We start from the raw sequence: 20,751 nt of genomic DNA, 5'->3' as shown, positions 1-20,751 counted from the left end.
TGGGGGAGAGGAGTTAAGGCATCTGTGAATGTTAGATTAATTCATCCTGGCAAGTGGCTTAAGCTGGGGTCTTTAAAATGGGGAGGAACTAGCAGGGTAAGGAGTGTTACTGAATGAGGAGCACATCAGGAAGTGATTTAGACTGAGGTGTGCATACCCCTGGTGGAGGACAGTAGACTTTATTTACTAGGAAGCACATGACTTGGATAGCTTAGGGGGTCTGTATTCAGACTTAGATAGCTTAAAGGGTCTGTATTCAGATCCTTAACTTCGTAAAATTCACCTGTCTACTGTGGTCTGCTGGTAAGCCAGTTGTCACCCAGCCTGCATCTTTCTATGGGGTGAAAATGTCCAGGACACGAGGCATTCCTAGAAATTTGTGGAAGTCCCAAGAGAGGAAGTTTCCGCGCAAAGTATGGGGAAAGGCTGTACCTAATTTTATCTGTGTGACAATGGTTCATTTGTTCCAGAATTCAGAAATTAGAAAGTTACTAGCTAGGGATATACAGTTGAACCTTGAACAACATGGGTTTAACTGTGTGGGGTTTTTTGTTTTGTTTTGTTTTCAATAAATACATACTACACAGTCCACAGTTGGTTGACTCCTCAGATGGTGAAAGCACAGGCAAATAAGAAAGGGTAAATCTAAAGTTATATAAGGATTTTTGACTGGGTGGTACCCCTAACCTATGTATTGTTCAGGGGTCAAATGTATGTTTATTTGAAAAATTCATTTGGGTATGGATTGCTAAGGACTTTGCTGGTTAGGTTATGTGATTTTTTTTTTTTCCCCCTGAATTAAGCTAAACTAGTAGCTTGGAAGTTTTGATTAAAATACGCATTGTTGGGCATCCCTGGTGGTGCAGTGGTTGAGAGTCCGCCTGCCAATGCAGGGGACACGGGTTCGAGCCCTGGTCTGGGAGGATCCCACATGCCGCAGAGCAACTGGGCCCGTGAGCCACAACTGCTGAGCCTGCGCGTCTGGAGCCTGTGCTCTGCAACAAGAGAGGCTGCGACGGTGAGAGGCCCGCGCACCACGATGAGGAGTGGCCCCGCTTGCCGCAGCTGGAGAGGGCCCTTGCACAGAAACGAAGACCCAACACAGCCAAAAATTAATTAATTAATTAATTAATTTAAAGAAATAACATTCCTTCTTGATTTTGTAAGAGGTCTCATGACCCACCAGGATGACACTTAGATTTGGATTATGTAAACTGTCAATAATACGTAATTTGAGGTACAGTCCTTTGTTTAAAAAAACTTATATAACTGTTCCTTCATTTCTAACCAGTGGAACAGTTCTCAGAGCTTTCTGAGATGCTCTTCCCGGGCTATAATCCTCAAATTTGGCTCAAATAAAAATTAAAAAAAAAAAAAAAAATACACATTGTTTGGGAATTCCCTGGCAGTCCAGTGGTTAGGACTTGATGCCCTCACTGCTGAGGGCCTGGGTTCAATCCCTGGTCTGGGAACTAAAATCCCACAAGCTGCACTGTGCAGCCAATAAAAAATAAAAAATAAAATAAATAAACATTGTGGGAAACGGTTTGTTAAAACACTGAATGTAGGCAAGAGTTTCCATCCTTTGGGGAGACCCACAATATCTGTGCTTCTTCTTTTCTCTACACTGTAATGATCCTGCTACACCAGGGATAAAACATTGGATAGAAGAAAATAGGGTTCAAGGTGAAAATGAATGCTGAACCTGGTGGTCCTAAATCCCAGCTTGCTCAATAAAACCAGATTCAAGTAGTAAATAAGGATCATGTGAGTGCTGAGATTTCTCTTGAGATGTTTATAGGCACAGCTTATCCTTTTCTCGGGGTAGGTCTTAATTGGCTCTCCCATGAGTTTAAAAATTGATTTAAACTAAGAGCTTAAGAGCTAAGAATTGGTTTAGCTGTTTATCTATTGGTACTTGAGGATAATCCCAAACTAACTGATTTTGGAGTGCTAGCGGTAACTTTCACAAAAGGGCTTTCCATGTGCTTCAGGTTCTAAAATAGCCCCATCCCACCTCCCAATCCACCAGTTACAAAGAACTCAAATGGTGTCTGATGGGCAACCAGGATATCCAATTTCTACCTATGGGAAAGTTACCTCCTATGTAGGCATCCATCATCTATCCCAGAAAAGAAAGCCACTTAAGTTGTCAGAAGTATCCCACAGGTCAGTTTGAATTTCTCAAGGTATTTGGACTGCAAGATCAGCAGCCTTCTCTGCTTAAGCTATTGTGGACTGATGTTCTAGTAGTTGGTCACAGAAAAAATGATATAAACCTTTGAGCCCCTGCCTCCACCCCCCACCCTTCACCTCCAGCTTGTTTTAATGGACTGTTAGGAGGGGAAAAGTTAATTGCAGTCTCAGCAGCTCCCTAACATTTCAGATGTGTTCTCCAGTCTCAATGTGTAAAGCCAGGTAGACGCCTCTGGGCTCTTCCAGCCATTGGCCCAGTGTGCACCTGTGAGGTATTGGATTTCAGGTCAATTCCCTGTGGTCAAGATTCATTGAGAGCCAAAGCAATCTTGAGAAAGAAAAATGGAGCTGGAGGAATCAGGCTCCTTGACTTCAGACTATATTACAAAGCTACAGTAATTAAGATAGTATGGTACTGGCACAAAAACAAATACAGATCAATGGAACAGGATAGAAAGCCAAGAGATAAACCCATGCACATATGGTCACCTTATCTTTGACAAAGGAGGCAAGAATATACAATGGAGAAAAGACAGCCTCTTCAATAAGTGGAGCTGGGAAAACTGGATAGCTACATGTAAAAGAATGAAATTAGAACACTTCTAACACCATACACAGAAATAAACTCAAAATGGATTAAAGACCTAAATGTAAGGCCAGATACTATAAACCTCTTAGAGGAAAACATAGGCAGAACGCTCTGACATAAGTCACAGCAATATCTTTTTCGACCCACCTCTGAGAGTAATGGGAATAAAAAAACAAATGGGACCTAATGAAACTTAATAGCTTTTGCACAGCAAAGGAAACCACAAGACGAAAAGACAACCCTCGGAATGGGAGAAAATATTTGCAAACGAAGCAACTGACAAAGGATTAATCTCCAAAATACACAAGTAGCTCATGCAGCTCAATATCAAAAAAAAACCCAATCCAAAAATGGTCGGAAGACCTAAGCAGACGTTTCTCCAAAGAAGATATACAGATTGCCAACAAACACATGAAAGGATGCTCAACATCACTAATGGTTAGAGAAATGCAAATCAAAACCACAATGAGGTATCACCTCACACCGGGCAGAATGGCCATCATCAAAAAATCTACAAACAGTAAATGCTGGAGAGGGTGTGGAGAAAAGGGAACCCTCTTGCACTGTTGGTGGAAATGTAAATTGATACAGCCACTATGGAGAACAGTATGGAGGTTCCTTAAAAAACTAAAAGTAGAACTACCATATGACCCAGCAATTGCACTACTGGGCATATACCCTGAGAAAACCATACTTCAAAGAGAGACATGTACCACAATGTTCATTGCAGCACTATTTACAATAGCCAGGACATGGAAGCAACCTAAGTGTCCATTAACAGATGAATGGATAAAGAAGATGTGGCACATATATACAATGGAATATTACTCCGCCATAAAAGGAAACGAAATTGAGTTATTTGTAGTGAGGTGGATGGACCTAGAGTCTGTCATACAGAGTGAAATAAGTCAGAAGGAGAAAAACAAATACCGTATGCTAACGCACATATATGGAATCTAAAAAAACAGTACTGATGAACCTAGTGGCAGGGCAGGAATAAAGACAAAGACGTAAAGAAGGGACTCAACGCAGTGGGGGAAGGGGAAGCTGGGACGAAGTAAGAGATGGCTAGTGGGAAGCTGCTGCTTAGCACAGGGAGATCAGCTGGATGCTTTGTGAAGACCTAGAGGGGTCTTAGAGACCCCTCTAGGTCATAGAGAGGATGGGAGGGAGGCTCAAGAGGGAGGGGTTATGGTGATATATGTATACTTACAGTTGATTCACTTTGTTGTACAACAGAAAGTAACACAACATAGTAAAGCAATTATACTCCAATAAAGATATATTTTAAAAAATTCATTGAGGTCCTGAACCACCCTTTCCTTCAACCTCAGTTCCTGGATTTTCACTTTTCTTTGCCTACCTCTCCATAGCTTAGCATGTATGAGGAAAAAATTATTCACTGCCTATCACACTATTTAGGTTAATGTGTTTTTTAGTTTACACAGGTAGCTTATTTATTCTTTCAGTAACTGTTAGGTGTAGAGGGGTAGGTGTAGAGGGGTGTGCATTTCATATGCACTAACAAGCTAATAGGCTTGTCAACAGAGACAGCAATAGATGAAAGCATGAGCTAAAATCCACATTCATTCATTTATTTGTTCAGTAAATACTAGTTGCCCACGTGCTTGGCACTTTGCTTCTGAGTCCAGGTTCCCTATTAAAACAGAGGCGTCCAGGGACTTCCCTGGTGGTCCAGTGGTTAAGACTCCACGTTTCCTCTGGGGGAGCACGGGTACCATCCCTCGTCAGGGAATGGTGCGGCCAAAGAAAAAGAAAATAAAACAGAGGCATCTGGTTAAGAACCTAAGAGAGCTGACTCCTAGATGTAAGTCGCACCTCTGACACTTTGATCTGCGTGACCTTTGCTGAGTTACCTAACCTCTCTGTCTTCAATTTTCTAATCTTTAGGACAGTCGTTCCTATATCATAGTATTTTGATGTAGTTTAAGTAATATAAAATATTTATTGAGTACCTACTATGTGCCAGACATTTCTAAATGCTAAAGACATAAGCAGTGATCAAGTCCCTGGTCTCATAGAGCTTTATATTTTAGTTGGGGAGGAGTGTGAGAGAGCGGTCTGGCATGAGGTAGTGCTGCAGTTTTATGTAAGTTTTATATAAGGTGGCCTTATAAGATTGATAGATAACATTTGACTAGAAAATTAAAGTGAAGGAGCAAGCCATTTGGATAGATGGGGAAAGAGCTTTCCAACAGATGGAGTAGCAAGTACAAATGCCCTGAGGCAAGAGTATGCCTGGCATGTCACAAAAAGCAAGGCAGGCAGTGGCTAAATTCAAGTGAGCTGGGGGGAAGTGGTTCAGGTCTACAATCCTTTATTTGAAATCCTTGAAAACTTATTGCATTGGAATTGCTTTTTGATTTTAGAACAGTAATACAGAGCATATACTGTTTAATATTTAACATTCTCAAAGTGATCTGGAACAGCACCCAGCATCAAACATATTAAAATTTCTGCAGTAAAATATAAGAATAGTCATGTTATGTAGAAAAAAGAAAGACCAAGTTACCTAACATGAGTTTCATGTCAGGTTTTGCTGCCATATGAGTTCAAAAAAATCTTGATTTTTAGAGCTGTTTTGGTTTTTTAGTTGCAGACAAGGGATTGTGTACCTGTGGTACATAAAGTTAGGGAAGATAAGTCCAGATCACATGGAGCTTTTTAGGCCCTGGCAAAGACTCTGGACTTCACTCAAGTCTGGTAGTAAACAGTGAGATACCACTTCACACCCATTAGTTTGGTTTGCTCTGGTTTGAGAATATAAACATGGAAATCATGGTGCTATTTCAGTCATGACTGTTTGGTGGAGGGAGGAGTCCAAGATCAATTGGGAGAAAAGGGAAGCCAAAAAGGAACTGGGAAAAATAAGAGGGACTGAGAGTCTTGAGCAAAAGGGCAAGTTCAGAAGGTATAGGGGAAGTGGCTGGGGTCCCCCTTCACAATGAGTTATAATGCAAAAGGTAAAGAATTCAAAAAGTGCAAAAACATACATAGTGAAAATAATTTCCCCCCAGCTATCCAGGAGATAAACACTTATAACTCGTTTCCTGAATAAATATATATACTACGAGGGAATACATATATACTTAACACATAGTAGCACACTATATACATTCTGCAAGGGAAGAAAATTGGGAATTCCCCTGGCGGTCCAGTGGTTAGGACTCCGCATTTCCACTGTAGGGGGCACAGGTTCAATCCCTGGTCAGGGAACTGAGATCCTGAAAGCTGCGTGGCATGGCAAAAAAAAAAAAAAAAATGTTACAAGAAGAAGCAGGTGATCAACTGTGCCAACTGCTGTTAATAAGTCAAAAAAGATAAGAAATAAGATAAGGATTGAGAAATGACAACTGGCTTTAGCAACACAGAGTTATTAGTGACCTTGATGAGAAGTTTCAGTGGAGTGGTGGGGGCAAAAGCATGGTCAGAGTGAGTTCAAAAGAGAATGGGACAAAAATTTTTTTAAAAAGAGTGGGATGTGCGACTTCCCTGGCGGTCCAGTCGTTAAGACTCAGCGCTTTCACTGCCGTGGTTCAATCCCCTATCAGAAAACTAAGACCCCACAAGCTGTGCTGTGAGACCAAAAAAAAGAATGGGGCAGAATGTCTCTAACATGTATTGTCATTAAATATGGAATATAGACTATTTTTTTTGAGAGGGCCATGAAAATGTTTCAGGAGATGGAGAAGAAATGGGGTCAGAAAGGACTGCATGGGAATTAGAATCTGGGAGACAGATGAAGAGTAACCTGCAGTCCTGGGCTTCTTGTGACTGCACTGCACATGAACAGGGATAAGGGCCACAGTGCAGTGAATCCTGGCAGACATTACGCCTCACAAGCCAGGCATGCAGTGGGGACTAGAGTCCCAGCTCACCTGTCTACAGGGACCCAGACTTCACCACTCCTCCTCAGGGTGGCCAAGGAAAAAAAAAAAGCTTTATTGAAGGTAATTGAAATACAATAAATTGTAGATATTTAAAGTGTACAATTTGAAAATTTTTGACATATGTGTATACCAATGAAACCATCACCATACTCAAGATAATGAACATATAGGTCACCCCAAAAGTTGCTTCTTGCTCTTTTGTAATTTCACCATCTTGTCACTCGCAGCCCCATACCCTAATCACTAAACTGCTTTTTGTCATTGTACATTGGTTTGCATTTTTTAGAATTTTACATAAATGAAATCCTACAGTACATACTTCTTTGTCTTGGCTTTTTCACTCAGCTTAATTATTTTGAGATTCATCACTGTTGCATGTATCAGTAGTTGGTTCCCTTTTATTGCTGAGTAGGATTTCATTATATGGATTGTACCAGTTTGTTTATCCATTCACCTGCTGATGGGCATTTGCTTGTGTTTCTAATTCTTGGCTATTATAAATAAAGCTGTAATAAACATTTATGTACAGAGTTTGTGTGGACGTATGTTGTCATTTCTCTTGGGAAAATACCTAGGAATGGAATCACTGGCTGGATGAGTCACACTGTAGGTGTATACTTAACTTTTCAAGAAACTGCCAAATTGTTTTCCAAAAGTGATGGTATCATTTTACATTCCTACCAGCAGTGTATGAGAATCCCAGTTTCTTCACATTCTCTTCAACACTTGGCTGTTTTTCTTTCTTTCTTTCTTTCTTTCTTTCTTTCTTTCTTTCTTTCTTTCTTTCTTTCTTTCTTTATTCATTTGGGCTGCGCCTGGGTCTCAGTTGTGGCACGTGGGATCTTCAGTTGCAACATGAGAAGTTCTTAGTTGTGGCATGCAAGCTCTTAGTTGCAGCATGCATGCTGTATCTAGTTCCCCGACCAGGGATCGAACCAGGGGCCCCCTGCATTGGGATCGCAGAGTCCTACCTACTGGACTACCAGGGAAGTCCCCTTGGCTGTCTTTTTTTTGTTTTGTTTTGTTTTTTGGCTGTCTTTTTAATTTTAGCCATTCTAATAGATGTTTAGTGCTGTCTCACTGTGGTTTTAATTTTTTTCCATAATAACTAATGATGTTGAGCATCTTTTCATGTGCTTATTTGCCAGATATATATCTTTTTTTTTTTTTTTTCTGCACCGCGTGGCATGCAGGAATCTTAGTTCCCCCACCAGGGATACAACCCATGCCCCCTGCAGTGGAAGTGCAGAGTCTTAACTACTGGACAGCCAGGGAAGTCCCCAGATATTTATCTTCTTTAGTGAAATGTCTGTTCGAATCTTTTGCCCCTTTATTTATTTATTTATTTATAAAATATTTATTTATTATTTATGTATTTGTCTGCGCCGGGGTCTTAGTTGCGGCACCCGGGATCTACATTGCCGCATGCTGCGTTTGGGATCTTCATTGTGGCATGTGGGATATAGTTCCCTGACCAGGGATCGAACCTGGGTTCCCTACATTGGGAGCATGGAATCTTAGCCACTGGACCACCAGGGAAGTCCCTGTTGGCCCTATTTTTAAAATTAGGTTGCTTGTTTTTTTTTCTTCCAGTTTTATTCAGATATAGTTGAACATACAGCACTGTATAAGTTTAAGGTGTACAGCAAAATGATTTTACTTACAGACATCATAAAATGATTACCACAGTAAGTTAGTGACCATGCATCATCTCATATAGATACAAAATAAAGGAAAAAAATATTTTTTCCTTGTGATGAGAACTCTTAGGATTTACTCTTAATTTTTTTTTTTAAATAAAGGAAATGTATTGGTTCACTCAATTGAAAACTACACAGGTACATGTTGTGTACTACATCTCTAGTACTTTTTTATCTTATAACTGGAAGTTTGTACCTTTTGACCACCTTTCTCCAATTCCTCCCACCCCCACCTCTGGTAACCACAAATCTGATCTTTTTCTGAGTTTGTTTGTTTGTTTTTGAAGTATAATTGACCTACAACACTATGTTAGTTCTTGGTGCACAATGTAGTGATTTGATATTTCTATACATTACAAAATGGTCACCACAGATGGCTTGTTTTTTATTTTTTATTTATTTTTTATTTTTATTTTTGGCTGTGTTGTGTCTTCGTTTCTGTGCGAGGGCTTTCTCTAGTTGCGGCAAGCGGGGGCCACTCTTCATCGTGGTGCGCGGGCCTCTCACTATCGCGGCCTCTCTTGTTGCGGAGCACAGGCTCCAGATGCGCAGGCTCAGTAGTTGTGGCTCACGGGCCTAGTTGCTCCGCGGCATGTGGGATCTTCCCAGACCAGGGCTTGAACCCATGTCCCCTGAATTGGCAGGCAGACTCTCAACCACTGAGCCACCAGGGAAGCCCTGCTTGTTTTTTATTATTGAGTTTTTCGAGTCCTTTATTCTGAGTGCAAATTATTTATCAAATATGTGATTTGCATATTTTTTCTTCCAGTTTGTGACTTAACCCTTTCATTCTTTTAACAGTGTCTTCTGAAAGCAGAGGTTATTAATTTTGTTAATCCAGTTTATTTTCTTTTATGGATTGTGCTTTGGGTATTGAATCTAAGATATTTTCCTTACTCAAGGTCACAAAGTTTTTCTCCTGGAAGTTTTGTACATTTAGGATTTTTTTTTAATATAAATTTATTTATTTTATTCCTTTTACTTTTGGCTGCACTGGGTCTTCGTTGCTGCGTGCAGGCTTTCTCTAGTTGCGGTGAGCGGGGGCTACTCTTGGTTGCAGTGCACGGGCTTCTCATTGCAGTGGCTTCTCTTGTTGCAGAGCACGGGCTCTAGGCGCGCGAGCTTCAGTAGTTGTGTCGCACGGGCTCAGTAGTTGTGGCTCGCAGGTTCTAGAGCGCAGGCTCAGTAGTTGTGGTGCACGGGCTTAGTTGCTCCGCGGCAGGTGGGATCTTCCCGGACTAGGGCTGAAACCCGTGTCTCCTGCATTGGCAGGCAGATTCTTAACCACTGCACCACCAGGGAAGTCCTGTGTATGTATTTCTAACAGCACCTATCCCTAGCAAAAGAATCAACATCAGTAACTTCTGTGGGACAGTCCCTCGTAAGTTAACTCAGGAGACCAAAGTATAAAACTGAGGGTTGTTTAATCAGAACAGGATTAGGGCTGAAGTAGTAATTTGCCCCTCTCTACTCTAGGGACAGTTTTATCTAGGAAAGATCATTTCTATATAAACACAACACACCCTCTATTACTCTATAAGCAGGATACCTTCCTACTAACCTTTCTAAATTGTCATTTAAAAAAACAAAAATGAATTTGCAAAAAAAAAGCATTTGCTGTGTTTGTACATGGAACAGTTCTAGAGGATTCTCAAGAAACGGTAGCAGTGGTTGCCTCCAGGCTGTGGACACTGGTCCAAGCCATCATCGCCTCTCACCTAGATTACAGCAGTGACCTCATAACTGGTCTTCTTGCCCCTACTCTCACCCCTCATAGTTCATTCACTACACAGCAACAAGACTTGATTATTTAGACAAATAAACCCAATCCTGTCACTCCCCGACTCAAATCCTTCTAATAGCCTCGTTCTGCAATTAAAGTAAAATCCCAGCTCCTTGCTGTGAATTTGAGCCTCTGCATGATCTGGCTTCTCGCTTCCTCTCTGACCTTCTCCTCAGGACCCTCTCTGCTCCAGCCACATGGACCTCCTTCTTTCTGTTCCTCAGACACTCCAAGCTCATTCCTCCCTCAGGGCCTGTGCTCTTGCGGGTTGCTCTGCCGGGAATGCTCTTCCTTCAGATCAACCACAACTGGTCCTTCTTGTCATTCAACGCTTGGCGCAAATGTCACCTGACAGAATCCCCCACTGAGGATTCTGTCTAAAGAAGCCCCTCCCCAGGCACACCAGTGGTCACTTCCCCAGTGCCTTGTTTTGTTTATGTCATGCCACTTACTACTGCAGTTACTTCTTGAGTTGTCTCTTGACTGTCTACCCTCCCTAGAATGTAAGCTCCTTGAGGGCAGAGGCCTTACCTCGTTTTACTACTGTTTACTCAGTGTTTAGAACAGTGCATGGCACTGAATCAATGAATGATGTCTGAGGTCACATAGGAAGGTTTCAGGTCATGGAATGTTTTGTTAGTTCCCAAGGTTGCTGTAACAAATTACCACAAAGTCAGTGGCTTAAAACAACACATTTATTATCTTACAGTTCTAGATGTCAAAAGTATGAAATGGGGGCTTCCCTGGTGGCGCGGTGGTTAAGAATCTGCCTGCCAATGCAGGGGACATGGGTTCGAGCCCTGGTCCAGGAAGATCCCACGTGCCGCGGAGCAACTAAGCCTGTGTACCACAACTACTGAGCCTGCACTCTAGAGCCCAGGAGCCACAACTACTGAAGCCCGTGCTCTGCAACAAGAGAAACCACCGCAATGAGAAGCCCGCACACCGCAACGAAGAGTAGGCCCCGCTCACCGCAACTTGAGAAAGCCCGCACGCAGCAACGAAGACCCAACGCAGCCAAAAATTAAAAAAAAAATTAAAAAAACCAAGAAACAAAAAACACATTAGAACAAGGGAGGGACTTCCCTGTTGGTCCAGTGGGTAAGACTCTGCGCTCCCAATGCAGGGGGCCTGGTTCAATCCCTGGTCAGGGAACTAGATCCCACATGCATGCTGCAACTGAGAGTCCGCATGCTGCAACGAAGATCCCGCGTGCCACAACTAAGACCTGGCACAGCCTAAATAAATAAATAAATAAATAAATAAATAAATAAATAAATAAATAAATATTTTAAAAAGAAAAAGAAGGGAATGACCCTGGCATGAACTACGTGGTCCAGAGGACTGACTGCAGTGAGAAGGACTCTGGGAGCTCCCCTCTGCTCAGGACACGGGGCTGTCATTCTAGCTGAAGGCTTTTCTCAAACTGACCCCTTTAAACATAGGCAGTTCATTGTATGTCAGTTATGCCCCAATAAAGCTGTTTAAGAAGAAATGTCTTTCTCCATAAAGAGACCATCTGGACCAATCCCGTCATATCTCCCCTTCCTTCTTTCCTTCCTTCCTTCCTTCCTCCCTCCCTCCCTCTCTCCCTTCCCTCCTTCCCTCCCTCCTTCCTTCCTCCCTCCCTCCCTTCCTTCTCCGCATTCAGTCCAACACTGCTGTATGCCTCCTTGCCCTGCCACAGTCCCAGCCTGTCCCTCTGCTCTCACTCCCTCCTCTGTGCTCTTCTGAATCCCCACTCTGTGATCAGCACCCTCGGAAGACTCCGTCTCCTGACCTTAACTGAAACCTACCTGTGTCCGTCCAGAGCACGCCTCTTTGCTGGCTGCCTTCTCCAGGTTTCTCTCATACTCCAAATAACTCAGGCGCAGGGCGTCGGGGTGGTGTCCCATTTGCTCCTTAATGTCTTACAGACCACCCACTGCTCCCTTCTGCTGGCAACCCCTCTGCTCTTTACAGACTCACTCAGTCGGGCTCTGACACCCCCCTCTCCCTCCATGATGCTCTTGTTCGCCCCTCAGGTCACTGACTCTTACTCACTGAAAACTTCACCTCCTGATTCACTGTCTTCTTCTGCAGACCATCCTCTTTCATTATTCTTAGTGCCCTCGACATCCATTTGGATCTCCCATCTAATACTCTGACTTCTCAGTTTCTTGACCACCTTGCTCTCTGTGATCTTTCCTCTATCCCACCAGTCATAACTTAGACCTTGGCATCACCAAAAAACTGTGCCATCTTAGAAACCTCAAACTTAGCTCTCCAATGACCACCTCACCTTCAGGTCACTGGCTCAACCATGCTTACCTCAATAGTTTGTCTCCTTCACATTCACCTCCAATCCATAGATCCTACTATTTCCCGAGCATCCAACAGTCTCACCTATTTCTCCAAAAATCTTGGTTTCTTTAATGGGAAATGGCCATTAGAGGACTTCCCTGGTGGCACAGTGGTTAAGAATCTGCCTGCCAATGCAGGGGACACAGGTTTGAGCCCTGCTCTGGGAAGATCCCACATGCTGCAGAGCAACTAAGCCCCTGCGCCACAGCTACTGAGCCTGCGTTCTAGAGCCCGCGAGCCACAACTACTGAGCCCACGTGCCACAACCAACTGAAGCCCGCGTGCCGAGAGCCCGTGCTCCGCAACAAGGGAAGCCACTGCAATGAAAAGCCCACGCACCGCAACGAAGAGTAGCCCCTGCTCCCTGCAACTAGAGAAAGCCCACGTGCAGCAATGCAGACCCAACGCAGACAAAAATAAATAAATAAATTAAAAATAAAATGGCCATTAGAGAGCACCATGAACTAGGAAAGCTCATTACTATCGTGCTGGTCACTCTAGGTCTTTTCAGTGGACAAAGCTATGTATGTATAATGTTCATACTGACTGTTCTAGTTCAAATTTGGAACTATAAAACTACCAAAAAAAATCTATATTTTCTTTCTTCCATCAAAAATTGTGGTTCTTTGGGAGTTCCTTGGTGGTCTACTGGTTAGGATTCGGTACTTTCACAGCCGGGGCCTGGGTTCAATCCCTCGCTGGGAAACTGAGATCCCTGCAAGCTGTGCAGCACAGCAAAAAAAAAAAAAAAAAAAAAAAGTGCTCCTTCTTAGAGATTGCCCCTAAGTTTACATGATGCTGTTTCTTCCCAGGTTCTAAAGCACATGCTTCACACTCTAGCCACAGGCAAACAGGCATTAAACAGGCATTAGGCAGAATTAGCTGGAAGTTGAAGACTTGAGTCTTTGATGTATCTGGATGAATTTTTTGTTTTGCTAGTGGGTATATGTTTTCATCTGTGGATGACTTGCTTGGAGTGCAGGTTTTGGAGACCTTTTATATAAAGGTGTGAAGAGTTGGGTTGGCTACAAGGCATGGAACAAGGAGTTTCAAGCAAAGGCAGACCTGCTCTTACCCTGAAGATTTCAAAGGCATTAACGACAGCAGCCATCTTGCAGCTTACTAGTTAACAGGCAGCTGGATGGATGCTCATGGGACAGAAGATCAAACAACTTTCAATTTTAATAAATCTCTATAAACCAAATAATAATAATAATCATGGTTCTTAAGGGCACAGAAATAGAGAATTAGAATATTTCATAATTACTCATTTGCTTTACCCCACATTACACATTAAACAGTCTCAGAATACACCAGTAATACTACCTCCACCAATTATGATTACTGAAAACAGATTAAAAAATTTTTTGTGAATGCCATCCCCATTCTCCTCCCTTTTTTTATGGTTATAATATCTACATTGTCAGACCATATGGTCATTACATACCTACTATACTCTCTCTTTTAACCTTTATTCAGTCTCAGTTCTGCAAATAAATAATATTACAATGCTCACTCAGCCCTTATGTTGATGTCTCTCTAGGAAGTTTGGTTGTCTGAAGTGCATTCGCTGGTGGATTTCTTAGGAAGGACTCATGGGAACAATACTCCCCGAGTTCCTGCATATTGGTAACAATTTGTCTGTGGCCATTATAGTTGAAGGTTAGTTTGCTTTGGCTCACATGTACTTTTCTTGAATATTTAAAATATGTCAACTTCATTTTCTTCTTACATAAAGCACTGCTGTCAAAGAGTCTTATAATTATCTAACTTGTCCCTTATGAATCATACTCTTTTTGTCTGGTCATGGACTTTTTTTTCCCTATAAGTCTAGTAATTTTATTAGAATATGTCTTGGTGTTGGTCATTCTAGGTCAATGTTTTTAAGTATCTTCTATCTTCTTTTAATATGTAGTTTTGAAATTTTTAATTTTAGGGAAAGTTTTCTTGAGTAGTATTTGGTGGTTTTTTTCTGTCCCCTTGCTTTTTCTTTTTCAGAGATTTCTATTAACCTGTTAGTGGGGTCCATGAAGACACTCAAAGAAAGTTACCTAAGGATATTTGGAGATGAGGCCTTTGGCAGGTGATTGGGTCATTAGGGTGGAGCCCTCATAATGAGATTAATGCTCTTATAAGAAGAGACAGGAGAGACTTTGCTTCCTCTCTCTCTCAGCCATGTGAGGATACAGGGAGAAGGTGGCCGTCTATAAGCCAGGAAGTGGGTCCTCCTCAAACACTGGATCTACAAAGCCTCGATCTTAGACTCACCCTCCAGAACTATGAGAAATAAATGGTTGTCATTTAAGCCAAAAAAAAAAAAAAAGAAAAGAAAGTATGAGCCAAGGATTTTATAATATCTTCCTTTTCTGTCTTTGTCATTTTCTCTTAAATCCTCTTAACTTCATTTCTTTTTACTTTAAAATTTTACCTCTTTTTCATCTTTTTTAAAGGCATTATTTATTGTGTTTATTTGCTCATCGTGTTCCTCATAGTTTAGTCTTTTTTTTTTCTTTTTGGCCTCTCTGTGTGGCTTGCAAGATCTTAGTTCCCCGACCAGGGATTGAACCCAGGCCCTCAGCAGTTAAAGCACAGAATTCTAACCCCTGGACCACCAGGGAATTCCCTAGTCTTCATTTCTAAAATGTTTTTTCTTTTACTCTAATTTTTCCTCCAGTCTACCACTTCAAGCATTTTTGATGTTGTTAATTTCATCCATTTTGTGAGCCTATTTCTCTGGCATGCTTTCTTTTTCTATAGGGATGCTTTTCTGTTTCTGATTCTCTTTTTTCTTATAGAAATTTTGTATAGGATTTAACTTGTTACTTTCTGTTGCTCATTTTTACCTGAATTTAATATTTTGAAGGATTTGTTCGGATAGCTTTCCTATTTAGACAGAGCTCCCTCTTCTACTGCTTTGAGTAGTGTTCAGAAATATAGTGGCTTGCTGTCTGAGATTTCCAGCTAGCTTCGTACCGCACCCTACTTTTCTCCGGACCTTCTCTTCCTTTGTCTCTGTTGTCCCTGTCCTGCTCAATTTTGATTCCTCTCTCATCAGTCTTTCTTCAGTATGGGGCCTATCCGGAAAGGAAGCCCTGGATAATCAGTTTGGAGAGTTCAAAGAGGGTGAAGTTACTCCAAACTCTTCAGTCCTTACTGACATGCACAGGCCCTTGTCTTCACCCGCCACTGGTGGGGGGGGGCACAAAACCTCTCTCAGTTTCAGCTGCCATTGTCAGATTGGCCTGCCAGGCTTTCTATTTGGAGCTCCTCCTGTTCTCATATTTCTCTGACACCCCGGTTGCTTCCTCTGCTCTCTCCTGCATAGACACCCGTAACAAGCAGGTCCTGTGACTTTCGGTGTTCATTCTCATTGCTTGTATTTTGGGGTTTGTGGGGATACCTTGTCATCTAATTTTGTTATAAATGTTTCCCATGGGACTTCTCTGGTGGCGCAGTGGTTAAGAATCCGCCTGTCAATGCAGGGGACACGGGTTCGAGCCCTGGTGGGGGAAGATCTCATATGCTGCGGAGCAACTAAGCTCATGCGCCACAACTACTGAGCCTGCGCTCTAGAGCCCGGGAGCCACAACTACTGAAGCCCGCATGCCTAGAGCCGGTGCTCTGCAATGAGAAGCCCGCGCACGGCAAGAAGAGTAGCCCCCGCTCGAGGCAACTAGAGAAAGACGGCACGTAGCAACAAAGACCAAACGCAGCCAAAAATAAATAAAAATACAAATAAATAAATTTATTAAAAAAAAAAAAAAAGAATGTAAGTTCCATGAGAGCTCAGGAACAGCACCTGGCAATATAGTTGGGGCTCAGTAAATATTTGGTGAAAGAAAAATGTTCCACAAAAAGCAGCTTATTTGGAGGTTGAGAGAAAAGGGTCAGTTTATGGCAGATACACAAAGTGGGATAGAGAAGTGGTAAGAGATAAGGCTGGAGGATTGGGCCAAGTCAGTGTAGGGCCTTGTAAGCCAGTTAAGGAGTTTGCCCTTTATCCTGAAGGCAATGAAAATCCTTTAAAAGATTTTAAGCAAGGGAGTGGTCTGATGAAATTTCTGGGTTTTTTTTTTTTTCTTTGATCCATGTCTATGTAGAGATGTGTTTCTTTTTTTTTTCAATTTATTTATTATTTATTTATTATTTATTTTTGGCTGTGTTGGGTCTTCGTTTCTGTGCGAGGGCTTTCTCTAGTTGCGGCGAGTGGGGGCCACTCTTCATCGCGATGCGCGGGCCTCTCACTGTCGCGGCCTCCCTTGTTGCGGAGCACAGGTTCCAGACGCACAGGCTCAGTAGTTGTGGCTCACGGGCCTAGTTGCTCCACGGCATGTGGGATCTTCCCAGACCAGGGCTCGAACCCGTGTCCCCTGCATTGGCGGGCAGATTCTCAACCACTGTGCCACCAGGGAAGCCCTCTGGGTTTTTTAATACAGATTTTAAAATTTTAATACATTTATTTATTTATTTATTTTTGGCTGCTTTGGGTCTTTGTTGCTGCGCACGGGCTTTCTCTAGTTGTGGCGAGCAGGGGTTACTCTTCGTTGCGGTGCGCGGGCTTCTCATTGCAGTGGCTTCTCTTGTTGCGGAGCATGGGCTCTAGGTGCATGGGCTTCAGTAGTTGTGGCACGCGGGCTCAGTAGTTGTGGCACGTGGGCTCAGTAGTTGTGGCACGTGGGCTCAGTAGTTGTGGCACACGGGCTTAGTTGCTCCGCGGCATGTACGATCTTCCTGGACCAGGGATCGAAACTGTGTCCCCTGCATTGGCAGGCGGATTCTTAACCACTGCACCACCAGGGAAGTCCAAATTTCTAGTTCTTGTTGTTTTTTTCTAACATCACAAACTTCAGTAAGGAGAATGGATTGTGGGAGACAAAACTGGAGACAAGATTAGAATCCAGGGGAGTAGTCCAGCATTTGAATATAAATGATGACTAAAAAACTGAATTACAGTGATCTGATTTTCAGATAGCTTGCACAGTGGAAAACATAATCAGAATCCAAAAGGCAATACAATGGCCAGAAGAAGGATGAATCTCAAAGAGATGATAATTAGCCAAGATAAATGAAAGCTCATTCATTCAGGCCCCCAATTCATAACTGATGAACAAGGATAGGCTGGTTTAATAATAGCTTGTGGAAGATAAATATTATGTGATATCACATACTTGGAATCTAAAAACTAATACAAGTGAACTTATTTACAAAACAGAAACAGACTCACCGACATAGGAAACAAACTTATTCCAAAGGGGAAAGGGGGGAGGGATAAATGAGGAGTATGGGATTAACAGATACATAGCGCTATATACAAAATAAACAATAAGGATTTATCTTATAGCACACAGAACTATATTCAATATCTTATAATAACCTATAATGGAAAAGAATCTGAAAAAGAATATATATATGTATAACTAAAATACTTTGCTGTACACATGAAATTAACACAGTATTATAAATCAACTATAGTCCAATTAAGAAAAAATAATAGCTTGTGTAACAGCAACACTATATGAAGTGACACTATGATGAAGCTAACCAAAAATGTTAATTTACTTTTTTTAAAAACAAAAGTATTTTGTTTTTAAAATTCACATTGATATATAATTCACGTATGATATAATTAACTCATTAAAAGTGTACAATTCAGTGGTTTTTAGTATATTCACAGATATGTGCAACCATCACTACAGTCAATTTTGGAACATTTCCATCACCTCAAAAAGAAACCTCAGGGCTTCCGTGGTGGTGCAGTGGTTGAGAATCTGCCTGCCAATGTAGGGGACACAGGTTCAAGCCCTGGTCTGGGAAGATCCCACATGCCGTGGAGCAACTAGGCCCGTGAGCCACAACTACTGAGCCTGCGCGTCTGGAGCTTGTGCTCCGCAACAAGAGAGGCCGCGACAGTGAGAGGCCCGCGCATCGCGATGAAGAGTGGCCCCCACTCGCCGCAACTAGAGAAAGCCCTCGCACAGAAACGAAGACCCAACACAGCCAAAAATTAATTAATTAATTAATTAATGTTAAAAAAAAAAAGAAACCTCATACCTATTCGCTATCATCCTCCTACCCCCAGTCATCCCTTTCCTAGCCCTAAGCAACCACTAATCTACTTTCTGTCTCTATAGGTTACCCTTTTCAGGACTTTCATAAAAATAGAATTATATAATATGTGGCCTTTTCTGACTGGCTTCTTTCATTTAGCATAATGTTTTCAAGGTTCATTGAAGTTGTAGCATTTATCAATACTCCATTCTTTTTATGGGCAAATAATATTCAATTGTCTGGATACACCACATTTGGTTTATCCATTTTCTGTTGATAGACATTTGGGTTGTTTCCATTGTAGGGTAGGCAGAAATTTACCTCTATCCATCTTAGGTCCTCAGCTAGGGCTCTTTAACAAAAGGATAGATTAACGAGAGAAAAACAAACAAGTTTATTAACACATGCAGTGCATATCACACATGAGAAACTTCAACGAAGAGTAACTTGAAGCAATGACTTAGAACTCTGGCTAACATGGCATCTTCAAGAAAAAAACAATAAATTTGTGGAGAAATGATAGGACAAAGGAAAAGGGTTTTATAATGAGAACCTGCTGTATAGCACAGGGAACTCTCCTTAATGCTCTGTGGTGACCTAAATGGGAAGGAAATCCAAAAAAGAGGGGATATATGTATACATATAGCTGATTCACTTCACCGTACAGCAGAAATTAACACAACATTGTACAGCAACTCTACCCCCAATTAAAAATATATAAATAAATAAAGGAAAAGGGTTTTAGGCTTCTAAGGGTGGCCAACTGTGGGAAGATAAATATATGGGAGGAAACTAATGGAGTGAGGTTTGTTTGCAGATTTCTCTGGTGCCGTCTCTGGGCTGATAAGCGTCTAGAGTGTCTCTAGTAAAGGAGAATTTATATCCTGCCTTCAGGCAGAAAAGGAGGAGGGTAGAGAGAGAAAGCTTTTTCTGTGTTTGCTTTATTCTTTTTTTTAATATTTATTTATTTATTTGGCTGTGCCGGGTCTTAGTTGCGGCATGTGGGATCTAGTTCCCTGACCAGGGATCGAACCCAGGCCCCCTGCATTGGGAGCACGGAGTCTTAGCCACTGGACCACCAGGGAAGTTTCTGTGTTTGCTGTTTTTAATTGCCTTCAGCTCAAAATAATTTTTTTTTGTCAAAGAGGCATATTTTGAGATGATATATTCTGATTTCCTTCACCATCTTTTGGCTAGTATGAATAATGCTGTAATAAACATTCATGTACAAGTTTTGGTGGGAACATATGTTTTCATTTCTCTTGGGTATATAACCAGAAATGGAATTGCTGGGTCATTTAATTTAGGCTTTGGCTCCATTAATAGACATAGTGTTCAGGATGTGCTAAGTTGTAGCCCCATCTGTCATCTGATATTCAGTCTTGAGCTACACACTTTAACAAACTGGACCACGTACAACCAAGAGAGACAGGGGCAATAGAGAAGAGATTATTAAGCGAGTCACTTGAAGAACAGTGGGAGGACCTGGAGACATTTGGCTGGAGAAAAGTAAACGAAAGGGGAAAAGAGAGACATCGTCAAGTATCTGAAGAGTTGTGACATAGGGCTTCCCTGGTAGCACAGTGGTTAAGAATCCGCCTGCCAATGCAGGAGACACAGGTTCGAGCCCTGGCCCGGGAAGATCCCACATGCCGTGGAGCAATTAAGCCCATGTGCCACAACTACTGAGCCTGCACTCTAGAGCCCACGAGCCACAACTACTGAGCCCGCGTGCCACAACTACTGAAGCCCGTGTGCCTAGAGCCCGTGCTCCACAACAAGAGAAGCCACTGCAATGAGAAGCCCGCACACTGCAAGGAAGAGTAGCCCCCACTCGCCGCAACTAGAGAAAGCCCGCATGCAGCAACGAAGACCCAACACAGCCAAAAATAAATAAATAAATAAATAAATTTAAAAAAAAAAAAAAAGAGTTGTGACATAGAAGAGGGATTAACCAGAGGGTAGAATGAGGCCTACTTGATAGAAGTTACAGAGAAACATAATTGGTCTGATGATTTTCCTTCCTTCCTTTCTTCTTTCCTTCTTTCCTTTCCAATTATTTTATTTTTTGACTACATAAAACATGAACAAAACAGAAAGTACAAAAGGATTATACAGTGATGTCTTGCATTCAGTTCCCCTTCTTATAGGCAGTTTCTTGTATATCCTTCAAGATATACT

General features: G+C 42.0%; 1 long non-coding RNA gene across 5 annotated transcripts in view; it reads right to left on the bottom strand.

The window, feature by feature from the left end:
* Positions 1-714: 714 nt before the first annotated feature.
* LOC309641663 overlaps positions 715-20,751 on the bottom strand; it is a 35,946-nt gene continuing 15,909 nt past the window's right edge. For 3 of the 5 annotated variants that reach the window (XR_014252715.1, XR_014252718.1, XR_014252719.1), the window contains one exon: positions 715-20,642. This is a non-coding gene — a long non-coding RNA (uncharacterized lncRNA). The remainder of the gene's footprint in view (positions 20,643-20,751) is intronic. The other 2 variants (XR_014252716.1, XR_014252717.1) reach the window with 2 other exon arrangements.

The sequence above is a fragment of the Balaenoptera physalus genome (assembly GCF_965194825.1).
Source record: "Balaenoptera physalus genome assembly, chromosome: 13".
In the NCBI taxonomy this organism is placed as follows: Eukaryota; Metazoa; Chordata; class Mammalia; order Artiodactyla; family Balaenopteridae; genus Balaenoptera; species Balaenoptera physalus.
This window is presented reverse-complemented; position numbering and strand designations above follow the sequence as displayed.